The sequence below is a fragment of the Lagenorhynchus albirostris genome, chromosome 1 (genome assembly GCF_949774975.1).
Source record: "Lagenorhynchus albirostris chromosome 1, mLagAlb1.1, whole genome shotgun sequence".
Classification (NCBI taxonomy): Eukaryota; Metazoa; Chordata; class Mammalia; order Artiodactyla; family Delphinidae; genus Lagenorhynchus; species Lagenorhynchus albirostris.
This window is the reverse complement of record NC_083095.1, coordinates 16,396,338-16,418,524: the sequence shown is the minus strand read 5'-3', so window position 1 is coordinate 16,418,524 and position 22,187 is coordinate 16,396,338.

Sequence of the window (22,187 nt, the reverse complement as noted above, 5' to 3'; positions counted from 1 at the left end):
ATGCTATGATTGTATGGAATGAAAAGCTCCAAAAGGCCACAAAGAAAAGTGTCACTTGCCTCCATCTCTGAGGAGAGGGCACTTTGAATTAAGACTGCTTCCACCTGCAAAGCCTGATTGAGCCTGAATTGATAATGCCCACATGTTGTGGGTTTTCTCGCTTTATTTCCCTTTGCATTCTTTTTCATTCCAGGATGTACTGTGGGCCATTATCCAATTTTCATAGCTGCATGAGTGATTACTAAAGTGTTGTGAAAGAGAAACTAAATTCTTAAAAAGAGGCATTCATCGAAGGCTCCTAGGAATCATATGCCAATATTCTTCTCTGATTATTGGGATTCATAGGGGAATGTTGGACACATCCAAAGGAATTTAACTTTACCTCACAAAGGTTTTTAAATGCTTAGAGTTCTTTCTTGAGACTGAGGGGTTTCCATTTAGTTTTATGTCTTCACCGTTCTTTACTTCTATCTCCAATGTGGTCTGGTAGAACATGACAAACATAGGTAAGTTTTTACTCAAATTAACTGCTTTTTCTCCAAAACCCATATCTAGACCTTACCTCTACAAAGCACATTGCCCTTTGCCCTAAGGAAATGTAAAGTGTGGGTTTTCAGCAGACTGTGTTTCAACAACCTGCCAGTAGTAAGCACAGCATTAAAAACAAAAAAGTGCAAGCGGCTAGGAAGAGGCAGTGCAGAAAATGGAAATGCAGCCTGTATAGAAGTCGTGAGGACTGTAATTACTGATGTTCTGGCAGAACTAGCAGGTTGGGTCAGGTAAACTATACACGATTGCAATACACGATACGCCTTGAACACCTACAGTTTGCCAGATACAGGTATAGGCTGTGGGTATAGAAAAGTGAATCAGATACACGTCTTTCCCTATTCAAAACTATTATATAATATGTCACGTGCTATAAAGAAGTGGGCATAAAATATTATAGGAAAAAATGGACATTAAGGTATTATGAAAGACAACCCAAATGTCCATCAACCTTTAACTGGACAAACAAAATGTGAACTATCTACCCAATGGGATAATATTCAGTGAGAAAAAGGAATAAAGTGCTGATATGTACAACACCATGGATGAACCTCAAAAAAAACCCACTGTGGTAAGTGAAAGGATCCAGACAGAAAAGACCACGTATTGTATAATTTCACATACATGAAATGTCCAGAAAAGGTAAACCGACAGGAACAGGAAGTAGATTGCTGGTTGTCTGGGGCTGAGGCTGGAGATTATCTGTAATCAACCATGAGGGACAATATTGGGGTGATGGAAATGGTCTAAAACTAGTTTACAGTGATCATTGCACAAATTGGCCCCTCTACCAATCTTCCTCTTCTTAATGTTATCACCATCTGTTCCGTTTCTTAGGCCAAATTCCAGCATTGTCTTTAATTTCTCTAATTCTCACACTTCACATCCAATCCATCATCAAGTCCTCCAGGTTATACCTTAAAAATATGCATATAGCTTGATTACTTTCTTTTTAATTTTATTTTATATTGGAGTATAGTTGGTTAACAATGTTGTGTTAGTTTCAGGTGTACAGCAAAGTGATTCAGTTATACATATACATGTATCTATTCTTTTTCAAATTATTTTCCCATTTAGGTTATTACAGAATACTGAGCAGGGTGTCCTGTGCTATACAGTAGGTCCTTGCTGGTTATCTATTTTAAATACAGCAGTGTGATCCCTTATTAATACCATCATTTCTACAACCCTTGTTCAAGTAACAATTTATTACCTATTTACTCAATTACAACAGCCTTGTATTTGATCTACTTGTTTCTACTCTTGATCTTCTTCATTTTATTTTTCACCAAGCAACAAGAATTATCATTTATACATAAGTCAGATAATACTATATACTTGCTCAAAATTCTTCCTATGCAGCCGTCACAATGGTCCCCAACAACCTCACACCCTGGTCTTCACACCTTTGTAGGATTCCCTCCCATGTTGCATCAGGGTCTGGTTCGTGTGACCATTAGAATATGGCTGATGGTATGTCACTTCTAAAATAACATTATAAAAGGCTATGGCTTCTGCTTGGGTTCCTACTTCTCTCTCTCTCTCTCTCTCTCTCTCTCTCTCTCTCTCTCCTCCCAGCCCCAGCTTCCCTTCTCCTTCTCTCTCACATCACCCATCTTGGGGGAGCCACATCATAGACTGATGTTAAGGAACATCTCCATCTATGGAGAGGCACAAATGTTAAGGGACCAAAGCCTTCTGTTAACAGCTATGTGAGTTCAGAAACTGATCCTCTAGATCCAGTTAAGTCTCAGATGACTGCAACATTGGCTGAAAATTTGATTGCTGCCACATGAGAGACCCTGAGCCAAAACCATCTAACTAACTGTCCTGATTCATGACTCAAATGTGAGATTCCAGAAAAAATACTTACTGTTTTAAGCTTTTTAAGCTGTTACATTTGGAGCAATGTATTATGCGTCAGTAGATAACTAATTTCTATAGTAAATGGGAAAATAATGGCTTTAGATTATCTATTTGGAAAATAAAATTGAAAGGTGAGATGTATTTGTCATCTGAAGTTTTCCATCTCTGATGGCTTTTTGTTAATTTTGGAGAACTCGAATTCACTCTTGAATTAATGACTGAAATAAAAGCCATTTAGGAGACTTCTATCTCAAGACTATTTAAAAACCAGCCACGGAATAATTGTCTATTTATTTAGTTTGGTGGCTCAGTCCGATAAATGAAGTATATAGTTAAGAAGGCTAAGGCAAAATAGAGAAGTATGAGGCCACTTTTTGTAATTAGCAGCAAGGCAAGAAGAGTGAGTCTGTGGCCACTCATTTACTCATTTATTCCTTCTTTCTGGTAACAGATGTGTATGGTGCAGCTATTTGGGGGCAGACACTGAGGGTCTAGTAGTTAACAAGGCATAATCCATACCCTCAAGGCAGAGAGATATAGGAAGACAGGCATTTTCAAAACATCACAGTAAATACATGCCACAGTGAATTACTCAATAAAAAGACCAGTTTTCATTAGGGTCACAGCAATATAGGGACATGAATTTTTTAAATTGTGTAGCTGATGTTTCAACATAAACAACGCATAATCCTACTGGGAAAAATCAACACTTTTTTAGATTTCCATACACTTACTGTATGATTCAACATCATTTTCAGTTCTTAAATTACACATGCTGGGTTAGCATGGAACTGTATACTTTTTAGTGCTTGGAGCTTTTAAGATCCAAATCCAGCAATAAGTATGTGATAAGAATAACTACATGTTGCATGGAGCATGTAGGAGAGGTATGTAATCACTCTAAAGAGGCCACTGTTATGCGGTAAACAGAAGTTAAGTTGTTCTAAGGAAAAGAGAGCAGCCAGTCAAGAATTTGTAAAGGGCCCTCTAGGAAGTGCAGCCAGCATTGGCAAGCAAAAGAAAGGTGGGGATGGTCAGAAGCTTATAATATCTGGGCAGTAATAACACAGTTATATTGACAGGTGAGACCTGAGATGTACAAGATAAATGAACAAGGCTGTATGTTATGCTTTGAGGAAGTTGCATTTTATCCTCAGACCAATGCAGGACCTTTGCAATAAGAGAGCAACACGATTAGATTTGTGTTTTTGGGAAAATGACACCTGCTACACTGTTCGAAGATGGTGCTGGGGGCAAAGATGGTGATAGAAAGCAGTTATGTTGCAATAACCTGGGAGACTAAATATGGTGGTTATCTTGTCTAGAGGAGTAACACTGAGGATGGAGAAAAATGGATAGATTCAATGGCTATTGAATATCCCTAAAGGAGAGCGCTTGGTGATTTAGTACAGGTGATATGGAGAAGGTGACTCAGGAGTCACGAATAATAGCCAAGTTCCTCCCACAGCTTGGAAAGTGTTTGCACTCTCTGCTGGGATAGGGAACACAGGAGGGAGAAAATTGCATTATTATGTAGACTTTCCAAGTTACCCATTCAAATCATGTGAGAGCTATCATCACACCAGTGATTTTCAAAGTGTGGTGCCCAGAATCATAGAACTGCCTTCGCAGTCTACACTGGGAGGGGGCCAGGAGAGAATAGAAAGACACAACGAAGAGGACGTTGCATGCTTTACAAGATGTCTTCTTCAGTGTCTTTGAGAAAAGCTATGCTTATTTTTAATTTTTTATTAGTGTGTGATGCATACATTATATATGTGTGTATATATATATATGTCAGTATTAAGGTATAGTGACGAAATGAATGTCATACAAGCAACACTCTTCTGTAGAACTAGAATGTTACCAATTACTTTCATGTGTACCTACTTGACTGCTACTTCCTTATCCCATCCCTTTTCATTTTCCTGGAAGGTGAAGACTTATCCGAATCTGTCATTCACTTGTTTTACGTTCATAGTGTTTTCATATACATCCCATGGCAGACTTGTTTTGAGACTTATAAAACTGGTATCATACTCTATGCAATCTAAAAACTACTTATTTCCTTCATTATAGCTCTAGTTGTTATCTGTGAATTTGTATCCACCCCAACTTCATTCATTTTCTCTGCTGTGTATTATTCTGTTGTGTTAATATACTAAACTTTGTGTATCCACTCCCCAGGAGTTGTTTCCATTATTTTGCTTTCATGAAAAATCCTCTTACGAGCAATCTTTGACTTGGTTCTAGATGCTCAAAACAAGTGTTTCTACACCTACATATGGAGTCAAAGGATGTACAATAGATTTACGAATTTTCAACTTTGCAAGGTAGTAACAAATTATTTTCCTAAGTTGTTACACCAAATCTTAATCTTTCTGGCATTGTTTAAGTGTTCACTTCCTTGCCAGTTCTTGGTACTTTGAGATTTCTTTGTGTCCACGTGCAAATGCTGGGTGGTGGCAGTTACATCAGGCAGGCTGGGACAAATGCTGGCTTGTACCGTCTGTTGTTTCTCTCCAAATGGTGCATTGTGCTGTGGTTGCTGCCATAGTTACTGTGGGATCTGGAGTCTCCAAGTAGCTGCCTAGAAGAGCCAGATAACAACCAATCTGTGCAGGGAGTTAATGCTGCATGGAACAATCTTTGACCACTGAGAGACAGGAGATGGGAAAAAACCTGCTAGTGGGAAGCAGCCGCATAGCACAGGGAGATCAGCTAGGTGTTTTGTGACCACCTAGAAGGGTGGGATAGGGAGGGTGGGAGGGAGACGCAAGCGGGAGGGGATATGGGGAGATATATATATATATATATATGTATAGCTGATTCACTTTTTTATAAAGCAGAAACTAACACACCATTGTAAAGTAATTATATTCCAATACTTTAACATCCAAAGATGTTAAAAAAAAAGTTTTCATTTTTCCCAACTCCAAGAATTGTTCTAGAATCCAGTAATTTTAGTCAACCCACTACATTTATTCAAACTCTGTGGATTTACTCCCACTACTAAATATTAGTTGTGTGATTATTATTACTATTAATTATTATTTTCTTACATGTCTTCACTTCTTCCCTGCCACTCATCTATTATCCCCTCCCACTTGTTTATCTGGGACTATATCCACTAATAAAGCATTAGCACATCATTGTATGTAGGAAACTCAGGCTAAGCAATGAGTAATCTTATTTTTTCATGACTATTCCTGGGGTTTTCTCTTTTATATAACTTTAACAATCAGCTTGTCCTCAAAAACCATGATTGGATTGTTATTGGAATTACATGAAATTTATGAATTAATTGGAGGAGAAATGGTAATTACATCAGTCCTTTTTTTTTTTTTTTTTTTTGCGGTACGCGGGCCTCTCACTGTTGTGGCCTCTCCCGTTGCAGAGCACAGGCTCCGGACGTGCAGGCTCAGCGGCCATGGCTCATGGGCCTAGCCACTCTGCGGCATGTGGGATCTTCCCGGACCGGGGCACGAACCCGTGTCCCCTGCATGGGCAGGCGGACTTTCAACCACTGCGCCACCAGGGAAGCCCACAGTCCATGTTTATAAATGATCATGGTATAGCTCTCATTTGTTTAGGTCACTTTCAGCTTTTTCAGTGAATTTGCTGCAACTAAACATCTTTTGTTAGTTTTCTTAGGCACTTCAATTGTTTTTGTTATTGTACAGACTATTTTTCATGAATTACATTTTCTACATATTTGTTGCTAGTGTATAGAAATGCATTTTATTTTTGCATATTGACCTCATATTCAGTCACTACTCTAAACTATGTTCTTAGTTATCATCTTTATAGTATTTTTAGTTCTTAGTTATCATCTTTATAGTATTTTTCTGTGTAGGCAATGTTATTATCTATAAAAAACAACAGTAGAATTCATTGGTAAAACTCATCTGGATATTGTTTTCATCACTGACAGGTTTTTAAATATTGGTTAATATTTTTGATAGTTATAGAAATATCCAGACATTATTTTTTTCCTGATTTAATTTGCATATATTACATTTTTCTAGTGGCAATAAATTAGAAAATGTATTGGTCACCAAGAGACATATTCGTATTTCTAAACAACATAATATTAAGGGGGAAAATCTGGAAAATATGCTGAACATCACAGCAACGTTTCAACATAATCCTCTGTAATTGCTAATCACATTAATTCATAAGTAATCATTAATGTATTCAGCCAGCCAGATATATCAGTCATTGATTTTAAGCATTGCATGTACTATAATATGATACATTAAAAACTCAACCTTTAAGAGATTACAGTTCAATTTTAAAAAGGTAAGAAATGAACTTAAAATAACTAAAACTTAAAGTAAGAGATGCTCCATGATCCCTAGTGGCATAGAGAAAGTAGTGCAAGCACTGGGAGGAAAGATGGATAACTGTCCGATGAGGGGTTTGGGAACTCTTTGACCTGGATTTCCTACGGTACTCACACATTGTCCAGGTTTAACAATTTCATTAACATCCCTCCTATACTATGATGAATATTCATGGCCAAGACTGTAACAACAGTGCCATGGAAGTGAAGCTCCCTGGCCTCTCTGGGCTAAGGAAGTGTGTGGAGATGGGCCAGCAAGAAGGGAAGCCAAGCAGCTGCCATGAAACAAGCTGGCTTGAGCCAAAGGTGAGCAGGGCTGGTTGAAGCATTTTAAGGAAATGATTAAAGAATAAAAAAATTATCTGCCAACTCCTAAAATAGCAGTTTGATGCTTAGACAGTAGTTATTTTGAATAAGGACATAGAAACTGGCAAATAATAGCAAAACTGATTTGTTGCTATGATACAGGTACCTGCTAGATATTTTATAAATAACATTTTATTTAGATAGAAAGGAGGTAGATATTATCATCTCATTTTTCTAAACGGATGTATCAGACGTGTCTGTCAGTGCCAGCCCAGGAAGCCAAGTCTTTTAACTTAAACAGCAAAGGAATTGGCAAGAAAGCTGGAGAACTTACGCCAAAAAGTGGACAGAAATCAAGGAAGTCTAGACGCAAGATGCAAAGCAAAGATTACCCCACAGGGTAGATGGTACCCCTTTGTACAACACTGCTCAACACTCCTGCCCCGAAGCTCTGGGCAATCACTCCAGCTGCCTCCTGAACACTATGCAATGAATTAATTATTAATTATTCCTTCATCTTCTTGGAATCCACTGAAGATCCAGAGCTGTAGATGAGAGGGTTTGATAATCCATGCCCTGACTGCTGGCAGGAGTCAGGAGGAAGAAAGCATTTGCTCTTCTCAGGTCTCCAATAGAAAGAGTTTCACACCTCCCACACGGACTCTCAGCATTGGATATTCTCCCCAAATTAGAAAAGATTTCAGATGCTCGTGAGCATGGAATCAGACTTCATTTTCAAGATGGCTGAGCTAATGAGCAGAGATGTTTTTCAGGCTCAGGTCTTGTCTGAATCAAAACCCCATAATCTTTACTCTACATGGAACTGACTCAGTGGCAATAAATTGTACAGAAAAGTTTTGTTACAGAAAGTGCATAATTTTTACAGCAATATATTGAGAATAGTTCTCCCATTGAGAACCTATCCTGTACAAGAAAATGCTAAACCGGACAGAGTAGGGGATTACAGTCTTATATTCTTAGATTTGATGGTCTAATTAGAGATCATGTTTAAAAAAATGTACTCGTTAACACGTGAGTTCAGTGCTGAAGGAGCTATGGTCATTCAAGGTTGGAAGATACCAGTGTGAGCTGGGAAGTGCCAGAAAACTGCAGGAAGGTTGGCTGGGATTCAGATATGCAGGGGATGATATTTCAGGCAAGGGAGGATTTGCTTCTGCAACAGTATATGTAAGCACAAATCCATCAGATTGTAATGCAAAATTTTTTTGGATTAAATTCATGATGTCATTAAGGAAACAAAAAAGTTAATCATTGTAGCCACTGGACTTTAACTATAAATCAAAATCCAGTCATAAGGATAACAGACAGGATTATGGGGAGTCAGGAAGTAACTGCCAGGTATTTCAATTTGAAGGAATCCTTTTTCTGGAGGAAAGAGCAAGAATTGTATACAAGCCTGCAGTGATTAGGAAATAGACATGGAGAACACGGGAATGGAGAGCCATACCTCCAGCCAAGATGTGTTTACAAGAAGGTTATCAACCCAGAGAGCAGGTTGCTGGCTGACAAAGAGTATGGACGGCTTTGGGCAAAGGTCACTAGTCACAGGTCAGAAATACAAGCACATCCAAACCCTGTGTTTTGTTGCTTCGGGTAGGGTTCCATTTACTCTGGCTTTGACCTTATGAAAACATTGTGAGTGGCCTTGGAGCATAAAGAGTAGTGTTGCCTTCTGAAGTAAAGCCAAGAATAATGCTTCAATAAAGAATTGTAAAGCAAACTCTCAACCAATGCTGCATTCTAGAGGTGTGTCATTCAGTCCTGCTCACATCAGGTGGTCACATGGTAAAGTATATGTCTGGTTGGACCAAAGACACTGACATGAATATTGAAGCCCCAATGTCTTCTGTAGGGAATGCCTTCACTCCTTTATAATTAACTTAACATAAATATCCTCACTTATCGGAAGTCCTTTGCTGGTGAGTTGCACAATTACAATCATGCATGAAGGATCCAAAGGGATCTTAGAGATCTGGCTTTTAGCTACTTAATCTTTTTTTTTTTCTGCTTTTTGAGAAAATGGAATCTCATTACACATGCAAATGAATATCAGAAGTTTTTTTACTGCTTATGTAACATAGTGAGTATTGCTATCAAAGGAGGGACTCCATTTTTCAACATCACACAGTACACTGTTTTAGATATATTGAGTGACTGGTCTTATTTATTGTATAGATATTTGAATGATTAGATGATTACATGAGTGAATGTAGAATTAAGAGTGATATAATGATGCACAGAATCAAGGGATTTTCTTTGAGCTATGAATCAAATAACCGAAATGCAAACATGAAGATGATTCTTGTCTGACTCGTGCAGGCTGTAATTAATATTTATTAGGTAAGGAGTAGAGTCTCTGGCTGGGAATTTAAATTAACAAGCAGATGGTTTCTCTAATGTTGAAAGTGTAGGTTGGAATTTTTAGCCCAGTTAACATCAAGCAGCTCCATACCTCCATATTCTACTTGCACTGTTCACACAAAATTGTGATATTTTGGCTACAAGCAGTACCTGGAGGGGCAGATGGTTTAGGGCAAAGTTATTCTGATTCTGGGAAAGACAACTTGAAATGCTTTATTACAGCCTGGGGACAGTTCTTTGTTCATTGCTACCCTGACAGGTAGGAAATCAATGCTGTAAAAATGAATTTAAGGGCATCGCTATTTTATTCAGTATGATAAAATAATTGTAGTAAGCTAAAAAACTTTCAGTAAGTTTCAGAATGTTCATGAAAATCTGCTAGGAAACCTAATGCATGTTACTCCATTTTCAATCTAGAAAAAAAAGTCTGATGATTGCTAAAGTCTTATTGCAACTCCCGTTGTGGAGCACAGGCTCCGGACACGCAGGCTCAGTGGCCATGGCTCACGGGCCCAGCCGCTCCGTGGCATGTGGGATCTTCCTGGACCGGGGCACGAACCCGTGTCCCCTGCATCGGCAGGCGGACTCTCAACCACTGCGCCACCAGGGAAACCCTACAACTCTCTTTTGATTGTGTTATGGATGTAAAATGCCTTGCACGTGACAATTGGAATGTAGTAAATGCACAGTAAATGTTACTTTCCTTCCTTCCCATAACACTTAAAAATTACAGTTTGCTTACAAAATTTAATAGTTATTTATGAGGCACTCAATTTATTTCAGACATTGTATGAGTGCTTTGCAGGCATTATTTTGGTTAATACTCATCCTGTCCATGTGAGGTAGGGACTATGATTATCCCCATTTTCTAGTTTAGAGAAGTAAGTCACTCATCAAGGGTCATAACTAGTGATCCAGGTCTGTCTTATCTCGAAATCTAAGCTAGTAGGTATTTTACTACTAAATTAAATATGTTCACCACTTTCAAAGAATTGGTACATTTAAAGCCCTGATTACAAGAATTCTATTGTGATTTATATGTTTGTATAAAGTGCTTTATATTTTTAGTTAGTGATGAACTCCATAAGAGTGAGAACTGTTTTTTTTCTTACATCCTCATATCTTCCCCAAAACCTGAGGTAGAGTTCGTGCTTGATAGATATTTGGTGAGTTAGTGAGTGAATGATTCCAGAAGAAATACATGACAAGGACTGCTGGTGAGTACTCAGTCTCTCCCTATTCTTCAGGCAGAAGCTGTGTGGTCACCTGTCATAGATGATTTAGAAAGAATTACTAAATCATCGGAAAAAATGTCCTGGATGAGGATGTAAGCAATTTGTGCAAATGAAATTATTTTCAACTTGTTTCTACGGGTGTCAAGAAATTTAGAATCTTATTTATGTTATCCCCAAGAAACTTTTCCTTGCTCTAAAACGTATGAATCTGAATCTAAAAGAGATAACCAAAAAGATCCATGCTATCCCCCCATCACCACCTTCAAACTTCAGAGAATCCTTTATTGTTCCGAAAGCTTTGCTCCAATAATGTATAATCTCCTACCCAGTTGTCTTAGTTCATTTGGGCTGCTACAACACAATACCAGAGACTGGGTGGCTTATAAACAACAGATGTCCAAGATCAGGGCACCAGAATGCTCAGATTCTTGTAAAAGCTGTCTTGTGAGTTATAGATGGCTAACTTCTCACTTTGTCCTCACGTGGGGGAGGGACCGGAGAGTGGCGGGGCCTCTTTTATGAGATGCTAACCCCATTCATAAGGGTCCACACTCATAACCTAACCCCCTCTCCAAAGCCCCACCTCTTAATACAGCACATGGGGGATTAGGATTCCAACATATGAATTTTGAGGGGACACAAACATTCAGACCACAGGGCCTGTCTTGAGAAGTGACACTCCCATGGCCATTGTTTCTAACTAAATTGTGTGAACAAAGTGTATTGGAACAATCTCAGGGTGTTTGTTAGAAAAGGCAGGTTTCCTGAGGCTCTACCTCAGACCTATTAAAGCAGAATATTTGGTTGTGAGGCTCAGAAAAATCATGTTTTACCCTATTTCCATGTTGGGATATCACTATAGTCTGAAAATTGCTGTACCCAGACTGTCCAGAGACAAGAATAAAACCCCAGGTCCTATTATCCCCCCCTCTACAATACACATACACACAAACATGTACTAATGTCTGTCCTCCCTCAGTGTATTAGTCAGGGTTCTCCAGAGAAACAGAACCAAGAGGATGTGTGTACAGAGAGAAAGAGGAAGAGAAAAACAGAGAGAGATTTATTTTAAGGAATTGACTCATGCAGTTGTAAGGACTGGCAAGTCCAAAATCTTCTGGGCAGGCCAGCAGGCTGGAGATCCAGGGAAGAGTTAACATTGAAGTTGAAGTCCAAAGACAGGCTGTAGACAGAATTCCCTCTTCCTCAGGGAAAGTCAATCTTTTCCTAAAGGCCTTCAACTGATTGGATGAGGCCCACCCACATTAGGGAGGATAATGTGCTTTACTCAAAGTGTACTGATGGAAACATTAATATCATTAAAAAAATATCTTCACAGTGACATCTAGACTGTGACCAAATATCTAACTATGGTGGCCCAGCCAAGCTGACACATAAAATTAACCATGATTCTCAGCAATAGCACATGAGAATGCTCATAGGGTGTTATTCATCATAAGATCTCAGAGAATAAATGATTCTGGACACAGAGCTCACAGACTCACAGTTTCATAGTGATACTTTAAGCACAAAGTAATGCCAGAGATTGAATGTGTGTAGTTCCATTTATCTTAATCGAAAAATGACCAGATGAATCCAAAGAGAAAATTCCAATAAGTGATTTTTTACGATGGTTTTTAATATTATTCACACACACACACACACACACACACAACACAGGAATTTGCCTATTTAATATGCCAAGTCATTACATACAAGGTTTTGAATCTTTTTTATCCCCTACCAAAAACGGATGGGAAAAAAAGAAACATAGGCAGCAATGAGGGGTAACCTATCCCTCTGATCAATGTCAGACTCAAGAGGAGGTGAAATTATTCCCCAGTTCATTTGCCCACAAAGTGAGATTTGTTTCCCCTCCCAGTCCTGATTCAGTCAGTGTTGCTGACAAGTTGAAATTCCACCAGAAGGAAAAATATTCCAGGTAAATGTTTCACTCTTAATGTTTAAGCCAGAGAGCTTATTTCTCTGATTCACTGAAGGAGAGAGAGACGGCCACTACTCTCATGGGCCCTCAAGTTTCCATTTTGGAGTGCCAACAGGGCTGCAGGAGAGTATGATTCCAAAATGCAGGGGCTTCCCTGGTGGCGCAGTGGTTGAGAGTCCGCCTGCCGATGCAGGGTACAGGGGTTGGTGTCCCGGTCCGGAAAGATCCCACATGCCGCGGAGCGGCTGGGCCCGTGAGCCATGGCCGCTGAGCCTGCGCGTCCGGAGCCTGTGCTCCGCAACGGGAGAGGCCACAACAGTGAGAGGTCCGCGTACCGCAAAAAAACAAACAAACAAACAAACAAAACAATGCAACCTCCCTGAAATGACTGCTTTTGTCACGAGGGCTACATAATCTATATTGCTCTGGAACTTTTATTCTGGCATTGATTTGGAGAAATAAGTTAGGAGGTATCAAGATTCTACTTTTTATAACACATCAATTCTTCTTAATGGACCTTTAGTTGAAAGTCCTCAAACTGGTTTTCCTTTACTTATTAATGATAAAATGGGAGCTTTTAAAGTATATACATGAAATTCCTCATTAGTAATTTTCTTATAATTTGGCAAAGACAACAACTTCATCCATTGTGATAACTTTGCTAAACTAATCTGCAGGAATTTTTGTGTCTGATGATTATCTCACGGGATATCATTTCATTCAGAGTGTTCTCATGGGATGCTTTTTAGAATAGAGCTCAAGTACACATGCCTTTCAACCTCATGGGATTAGAATTTTGGCTTCTTTTCTGTCGGCTTTACCATGTCTCTCTCACTAGAACCCACGTATGCTATGGAGGCTTTTATTTTCACCCAGCTTCCTCTTGGACTTCTGCATCTGTGACTAGGAATAAGTCCTGGGGACAGAATCTAAGGACTGAGTGACTCTGCACTTGTAAGTGAAAAAATTACAAATATTTGCCCTTGAGGGCATCTCAAAGGCAAATTCCTTCCTGAACTCTTTTCTTTCTGTCATTAGACATGGGATATTAGTAAACTCATGATAGATAGATAGATAGATAGATAGATAGATAGATAGATAGATGATAGAAAGATATAGATAGATAAGGGGAGAGAGAGAACATTTCTAAAATAATTTTTCTAAAATAGATATATTTTTGGAAATCTGCTTCACTGGTTTGGGGCCCCATTTTCCACATAAAGTCACTGCTTCAGGTAATCAGTTGCCTAACTATTCCCCCAAATCCTCAATGTCATTCCATCTTCTCTGCTTCTGTGAAAGCTGTTTATAGCTTTTTCTATGAGGTTCTCCATCATAGCCTCTCTACCCACCAAACCCTACTCATCCTTCTAAATCTAAGTAAAGAGGTCTATTATCCCAGTTCCTCCAAGTCCTTAGACCTAAAGTAATCTCTCCACTCTTCTGATTGTCTATTGCACATACTGTCAGTACTGTAGACTGTACTTTCAGTATAAGGTATTGTCTCTTAATTGTAGTGTGTTTATTAGTCTATTCAAGGTGCTTATTCACCTCATGCAGTGCCTAGTCACTTACTGAGTAGTCAAAATTATGGGTAGATTGAAAAGACAACCTTAATCAAATAGTCTCTCAAATTATGTCCCCATGGTTGTCCGTAGAAATGACACCTCAACAACCTGCATGTGGTAGGGGTTGGGCGTGATATCCTCTCTTGAAAAAAGTTGTGAATTCTAGTGTCTCTAAATAAAGACAGATTCATGACTTCTGTTTCATAATCATTCCCCATTCCCCCTTCCCTGGTAGTGAGAAATTCCCATTCTTTTCATTGTTAAAAAACAATATAGTTAAATTAGAGGTAGATAATTCGCTAATCATGTCATTTGGTGTTACAACTGTTATCAGGAACAAGTTACTAACAATAAGCCTTACATTTTTCTCACTCACTACCCAACCATGGAGAATCTCTGCAGGGACTCAGCTTCTATTTTGGTGCTCTTTTTTTTCTATGCTCTATGCATAAACATAACATTGGGATGAGTCAACAAATGCTATTTTGGGGTGGCGATGGTGGGAGAGAACAATGGTAACTGTCAGAAATATTTTAGAACTCCCATAGTTCATGAATTAGATTCATAGTTATGAAAATTTTGGAATAGGTCATGTAAAAGAATTTTAATTTTAATATGTACCATGGTTGTGAAAAATGTTAAACAATGGTTTCTGGATTTGTAAATATCACAAATGCCCATTCATTCATTTATTTATTTATCTGATAGTATTTGTAATCTGTGACTTGGAATGGCCTTCCCCAAATTTAGAAGGGAGCTGTGAGGATCTGCAAAAGTACCCATGATATGGCATGTATTCCATGAAGTTTTCTCTCACCAGAAGTAGAATGGCATAACCAGTATCTTCTCTTAGTATGGACAGGAATCACAAGTCAAATGAGACATCAATCTCTTGCTTATGCCTCGTTTGTCAGCCACACTGGTTGAACGAAGAAAGACATTCCAAATTAAACATTATAGAAATTGATTTGTGATAATGCAGGAGTTTCCTTTGGGAATTTGTTTTCTTGGCAACTTCTTTTGACATGAGTTTTCCCATTATGAACAAGGAAAATCTAAACAACAGAATTCATTTTTCTTCCCTTAATGTACGTACTTTTGGAGCTGTTCTTCTAGAATAGTATATATCCTTTCCCTTTCCATGATTGGCCTGTAGTTTCTACACTATGATAAAAATATTTGCCATCTTTTGGGAGAGTTGAGGCATTCCTATAAGAAAGAAACAACAATTTCAACCCCTCATCTTAAAAAGAGTTTTGCCTATTACAACAGAGTTAAAAATGAAGGCTAACTTTTTATACACAAGAATTTCACAAATTTTTTTCTAGTTATAATACAATGATTTGGCCTTGGAAAATCTTGAGAAAAATTTATTCTTAAGCTATTTAGATTGTTTATAAGATCTCCATGGTTTCAACGGTGAACATACATCTGGCTGATAAAGATTTTGTCATATTTTTAGACACCTTTACTCAAAGTATGTCAATAGGTTATTTTCAAACACCTTTCTTTCTGGCTTAAAGTAAATTACAACAGATCTTCCCCAAAAATACAATGACGGACACACCGAATGATTTTCTTTTTTATCTTAACAAATAATATTGATGCCTAAGTACTGATGATTGACAGGCATGGTACCATATTGCTATGCATGGTTTTGAGCTGGACAGTAAGTTAGTCTCTGGAATGAGGTCACACGATCCTCAAAAGCTGAGGTTATAAACTATACATAAATGCAAGGTAATACTTGAAAACAATGCTATTTCAGGCAAGTTAGATTTTGTCCAGCAAGCAATATGAGAGATTGAAATAATTATCTGAAGGACAAAACAAATTATGGACCCCTTCCTTTTCCCTGCCTCTGTTCCTATATGCCATAAATTGTAGAAAGAGAAATCAATTTTAACAATTTAAAAATTGAAATAAGTTTTGGTTGATTTATACCAAAAGGGATTGTTCATTTTTGACACTATCAGAAATATTCTTCATTTAAAATCAAGAGAGAGGGAACACATTTTTAAATTGAATAATGGATTACACTGTAAACTCTATAACATTAGGGAACAGATTGAATTCCAAAATATGCTAAGAGGAATCACAGATTGAAGGTGTGGTTTAAAACAATCATTATAAAACATGCCACTATAAACAATGCTCGATCCAAAAATATTCCCCAATACACATGAATTTAATCTGATGCAAAGGAATCAAAATCTTAAAGTTTTACTTAGTGGAAAACAAATCTTTTATTGCAGAATTTTTTGAAATGGTCAGGGGATGAGATATATTGGAACAGAAACATGAGGAATGATGATCTATTTTATAGACAGAGAATAAAATAACATGAACAATTTTAACTTAATGCATATTTACACCTCCCTAGTAAACAATAAAGAGGAGAAAAAATTAATATAATAATTGGTGTTGTATTTTTAAAATCTCTACCATATGTTATTTAGACCCAATCAAACTATAATTCATATGAAATTTTAAAATAGTCTTCTAACTAGTATTCCTGTTTCTGCTCTCCTTTTCCTGAAACATATCCTTTAAACTGTAACCAGAGTCATCTGTCTGAAAAACAAAACTTATCATGTTTGTTTACTTCAAAACCTTCAATGTCTAACTGATTCCCATAGGATGAAGTTCAGAATTTTCAGCATAAAGAAGAAACTCTTCATAGGGTCTCTGCCTCCTTTTCTAATTTTATCTTCTATAGCTCCCTACATTTACACACCCTCACCTATATATTTCAAAATAATGCCTACACTGCTTATCCTCAAATGCAAGGTTTTCCACGAAGAACTGACTCCCTCATTCCCCTTTAGTCCTTTTTTATACCTTCCATTCTTTGGTCTTTACACTCCAGCCATGACAAACACCTGCTGTTTTCCCACTCATCATGCTATTTCATTCCTCTGGGCCTTTGTTCATGTTTCCCTTCTGCCTCAGTTTCCAATCCACCCCATTCTTCACTTGACTAACTTATAATATATTGTCCTCCAGGAAGCTTCTCTCATCTTCTTCTGCCAGTTTGACTTATTTTTCCCTTCCTGCATTCCCATAACACCTAGCCCAGACTGGTGATAGAAAGCTTGCTTCACAATATTGAAATAGTCCTTTTAAGTCTATTTCCCTTATTAGAATAAAAGCTACATGAGGGCAGGGACTGACTCATCTTTATATTCCTGGCTTCTAACAAAATATTCTAATATAATATGTTTGGTATATTATAAGTTCTCTGTAATATATTTTTGAAATGAATGTTATCTTTACAAGGTGCAAATCATCAGGGACCATGCATCGGACAGACACATATTTTTTTTTCAAATAAATTTATTTATTTAGTTTTGGCTGTGTTGGGTCTTTGTTTCTGTGCGAGGGCTTTCTCTAGTTGCGGCAAGCGGGGGCCACTCTTCATCGCAGTGCGCGGGCCTCTCACTGTCGCGGCCTCTCGTTGTGGAGCACAGGCTCCAGACGTGCAGGCTCAGTAGCTGTGGCTCACGGGCCTAGTTGCTCCGTGGCATGTGGGATCTTCCCAGACCAGGGCTCGAACCCGTGTTCCCTGCATTGGCAGGCAGATTCTCAACGACTGCGCCACCAAGGAAGCCTCCAGACTCAGTATTTTTGGAAAAAGATAATCTAGCAGAGCTTCATCATGGTTTATGATGCCTCCACTTTTTGTTTCTATACAAAGATATATCTTCCAGCCACAGAGTTTCTGCAAATTGCTAAAATGCTAAAATTATCTAAGCATTTGAGATTCTATTATATTGTCAAACAAGTAACATTATAAATCATGTGAAAACTTGGGTTTGCATTTGAAATATTGTAAAAATGTTATGCAAGCCTGGTGTCCCACAACAGGCTCAACACCAATGTTAGTGGTGTAGGGAAGGGAAAGGGGATTCCTGAACAAGAATTGTAAAGGGAGGTAGTTGACCAGTATTAGGATTGAGGGAAAAGACCAATGTCTCTTAGAGAGAAGCACAGATGAATAGCTCTCTACAACTTACCCACCAGCCCCAAAAACAACTCAATTAAAACAAAAAGAAATGAAAATCAGGACAAAACCTGCTATAAAAGAAGATATAGATAAGTCATCCTAGTGGTATAGGGATATGTGCCTGAAGACAATAGCAACAGAGTGATAAAGAGGACACATCAGCGTATAGCACAAGTAGAGTGAAGTGTTCTACCACTTTAGGTAAGCAGTGCTCTGAGAGTCCATTCATTCAACAAATATTTGTTGTATTCAAAATATTTTTGTCTCTATGTGCCAGGTACTATGTCACTCTTTAGGGTTATGGGTATGAAGACAGAGAGATTCCTTCTTCCTATAGAATTCACTGTGGAATATGGAGAATTGGGAGCACATAACTGACCATAAATCACCTTCAGTGGAAATTGTACTGTTTTTCTCTTCATTATATTGACTAACTAATATTGACTGGGGAAATTCCTATAACATAACTTTTTTTTTTTTTTTTTTTTTTTTTTTTTTGCGGTACGTGGGCCCTCTCACAGTTATGGCCTCTCCCGTTGCGGAGCATAGGCTCCGGAAGCTCACTGCCGTGACCTCTCCCGTTGCGCAGCACAGGCTCCGGACACGCAGGCTCAGCGGCCATGGCTCACGGGCCCAGCCGCTCCGCGGCACGTGGGATCTTCCCGGACCGGGGCACGAACCTGTGTCCCCTGCATCGGCAGGCGGACTCTCAACCACTGCGCCACCAGGGAAGCCCATAACTTTTAAATTAATTTTCACATAACTATGTGATATCTCTTTGGGTCCCTAAGTGTGGGAAATAATCTAGAAAAAGAGAGCTGATGCAAGTCTAGTGAGTAAACAGTTTATTGAGAGGTACAAACACAAGGTAGCTGAGTGAGGGGGAAAAAAAAAGAAATGAGCTGAGAATAGAAAAGAGGAAAAGCAAGTACAGGTGGTACATTATCAAGCTGGTCTCAGCCTTCCAACAAAAACAAATGCAACACATGATTTAGTTTTGTAAGATGATCCCAGAGAGGCCACCCAGAACTTCCTCCTGTATCTGGTGACCTCCCTTCCTTCCTTCCTTCCTTTCTTTCTCTTTCTTTCTTTCTTTCTTTCTTTCTTTCTTTCTTTCTTTCTTTCTTTCTTTCTTTCTTCCTTCCTTCCTTCCTTCCTTCCTTCCTTCCTTCCTTCCTTCCTTCCTTCTTCTCTTCCTTTCTTCTTTTATCTTTTTCTTTTTTCTTCTTTCTTTTCAGCTGCCTCTGGATGTTCAGTCTTCCCCACAGGGTGTTAACCCTCATAGTTCTTAGCAATGCTACCAACTCCCTTATGGCAGACACTGGGGAGGCAGGCTACTTTGGATCCAGTTAGCCCAGGCTTTGGCCTCACAGGAGGTTTCTGCTATGCTGGTCTCTGAAGATAAGGCAGAGGGGGCAGGAGATCTACTACCATGGTAAGAGAGGACTGAGTGGACCTGGAGTGGTGCATAACTGGGTCCAACACATGTGGGATATATACCACTCAGGAGAGGTGATACTTTATGGTACATGGACAAGGCATTAGCTAACATTGACCATAGTGAGTACATTTTCCCTTCATAATCCTTCTCACTATATTAGAAGGTCTTAGCTGGTGCTAATCTAAAAATAGTACCATTATTTTTAGAAGCACCACTTTTCCCACACTTACTCATTTTTTTTTAACAGACAAGAAAGATTTAATTGAGGACTATTGTAATAGGGGAGAGAGACTAAACTCAAATTTGAATATAGCAGAGAGAGCTGGGGATTTACAGGCAATGGCAGAATGAGGGAGTGGATTCTTAAGAAGAACTTGTTTAGATATCAAGAGTGGGGTAAGAGGAACTTGACTGGCTATCAAGAGTGGATGGATTTAATCTAAACTGACCTAGCACGATTCTTGTTAAAATTGGTCTTGACACTGATCTCCTTTTGTAAAAAAAAAAGAGATGGTAGGTAAACAGAATCTAGCTAGAATTTAATTATATTGCTTTATTTTCATAATATTTCTAGTATATTTTGTATATGAATATATGTATTTTACATATTACAACTCTTGCATTTATGGAGAGAGGCCCTGATGTATATTTATTATAGTGAAGAAAGGTTTTCTTTCAAAATAAATGTAAGTATAAAAAGATATCATGTCAAAAAAATCATGTAACTGATATGATATAACTATGTTGATAGGGATATACAGATAAGGAAAAGATCCAAAAGGAAGAATACAAATGATAAAAGGTTAAGGAGTGACACGTGGTATGATTGAACTTGATGTCCACCTGAATATACATAGGATAACTTTGTTGCAATGAATTTTCTAATTAAATATATTGTTCTTAAATCTGTTTTTAAAAATATCAGGATGCACAGGACTGAAAAATGGATTTAACTACAAAAAAAAACTAGTATGCTTCCAAACACATAGTTGGCATTCTATAAATGTTTTTGTCATTTTACTTTTACTGGCATAGGAGTGCCTTTAATTTAGGAAACAGGAAAAAAAGATGAACAAGCAATCTGGTACTGGTACAGTGACATTTTTCTTCCATTTGTTTTGAGAAATATACCTTTTATTTGCAGACTTTTAGAGCCAAAATGTTGAGAGATAATCTGACCAACTCCTTCTTTGCATAAGGAAAACACAGAGGGGTTAAGAAACTTCCCAAAGGTCACACAGCTTGTTGCTTAAAAAGTTTGAAATAAAAACTCAGTCACGTGAGGTCCATTTTGAGATTTTGTTAAAACATATTCAGTGATATGATAAAATAATATAATCACCCAATTAGACTTCTACACCCACATATCCCAGGAAGCAAACTGCCATTAAGCCATCTTCCCTATATGAGTAGAAGGTCACAATTGAGCTGCTCCTTCTGAAGCATTTAAAAGTATCTATCATTCCCCTCTTCTTCAGATCTATTCCCTTCATTCCCTTATATTCTAGGACACCCTTGTCTTCTGGTTTCCCTCCCATTTGTCTAGTCACAAATTACTTGTCTACTTTATCACTCCCTCATTTTTTTCCTGCCCTTTAGGTTTGTTTTTGAATATTTTTCTAGTCTTACTCTAAGCATTTGAGGAAACAACCAGACATTATGCACCACCAAATACTGGGTGGGCCAAAAAGTTCATTCAGGTTTTTCCGTAATATCTGGTGAAACCCCCAAACGAACATTTTGGCCAATCCGATAAAAGTACAAAATGCTACCAGTGAATTATTCTTGCAAGGAAAAAACAACACTAAAATTATATCTGAATCTGATCAGCCTTATAATTCCAACTGGGAATTAATAGGAAAATTAATAGAAAATACAGGAGACAAGGTTACATGTTAATCAACAGCACAGACATGCAATGATCCATATAAAGACTGTGGAAAAATTTACACGGCAGTAACCTTGAATCTCCAACAAGTAAATGCCAGGGGGGAACAGTGAGGAAGAGACATATCAATGTACTGTAATGAATATAACTTATTTGGATTCTGCTTTTTAAAATGTAAAGATTATAGACAACCAAGAAAATATGAGCAGTGTCTAAATACTTGATATTTCAGAATTATTATAAGTTTTCTTAGGTTTGATTGTGTTACTGGAGTTTTACCTTGAATAAAACACTCACTTAGCGTTATATACTGAAATATTTACAGGTGATTAAAAAAAAAAGACTCAGTGAAGACATAGACCACAAAATCCTTATAGTAGAAAATTCTTCAGGACAAACTACCCACTTTTTTGAACAAATAGATTGCAAGGAAAAAAATAAATGAAGAAAAGACTTATGAATTTATAGATTAAAATATACTTTAGAGATATATTAAGCAGTGACATATAGGGGTTTAACTGGATCATGAGTCACAGCAAATGGTTTAAAAAAAAAGATTATGAAACAATTTAGGAAATTTGATGCTAATTTAATTATTTGATGCTATTAAAGAAAAATAGTTAAATTTTAAGTGGGATAATGATGTTGTAATTGTA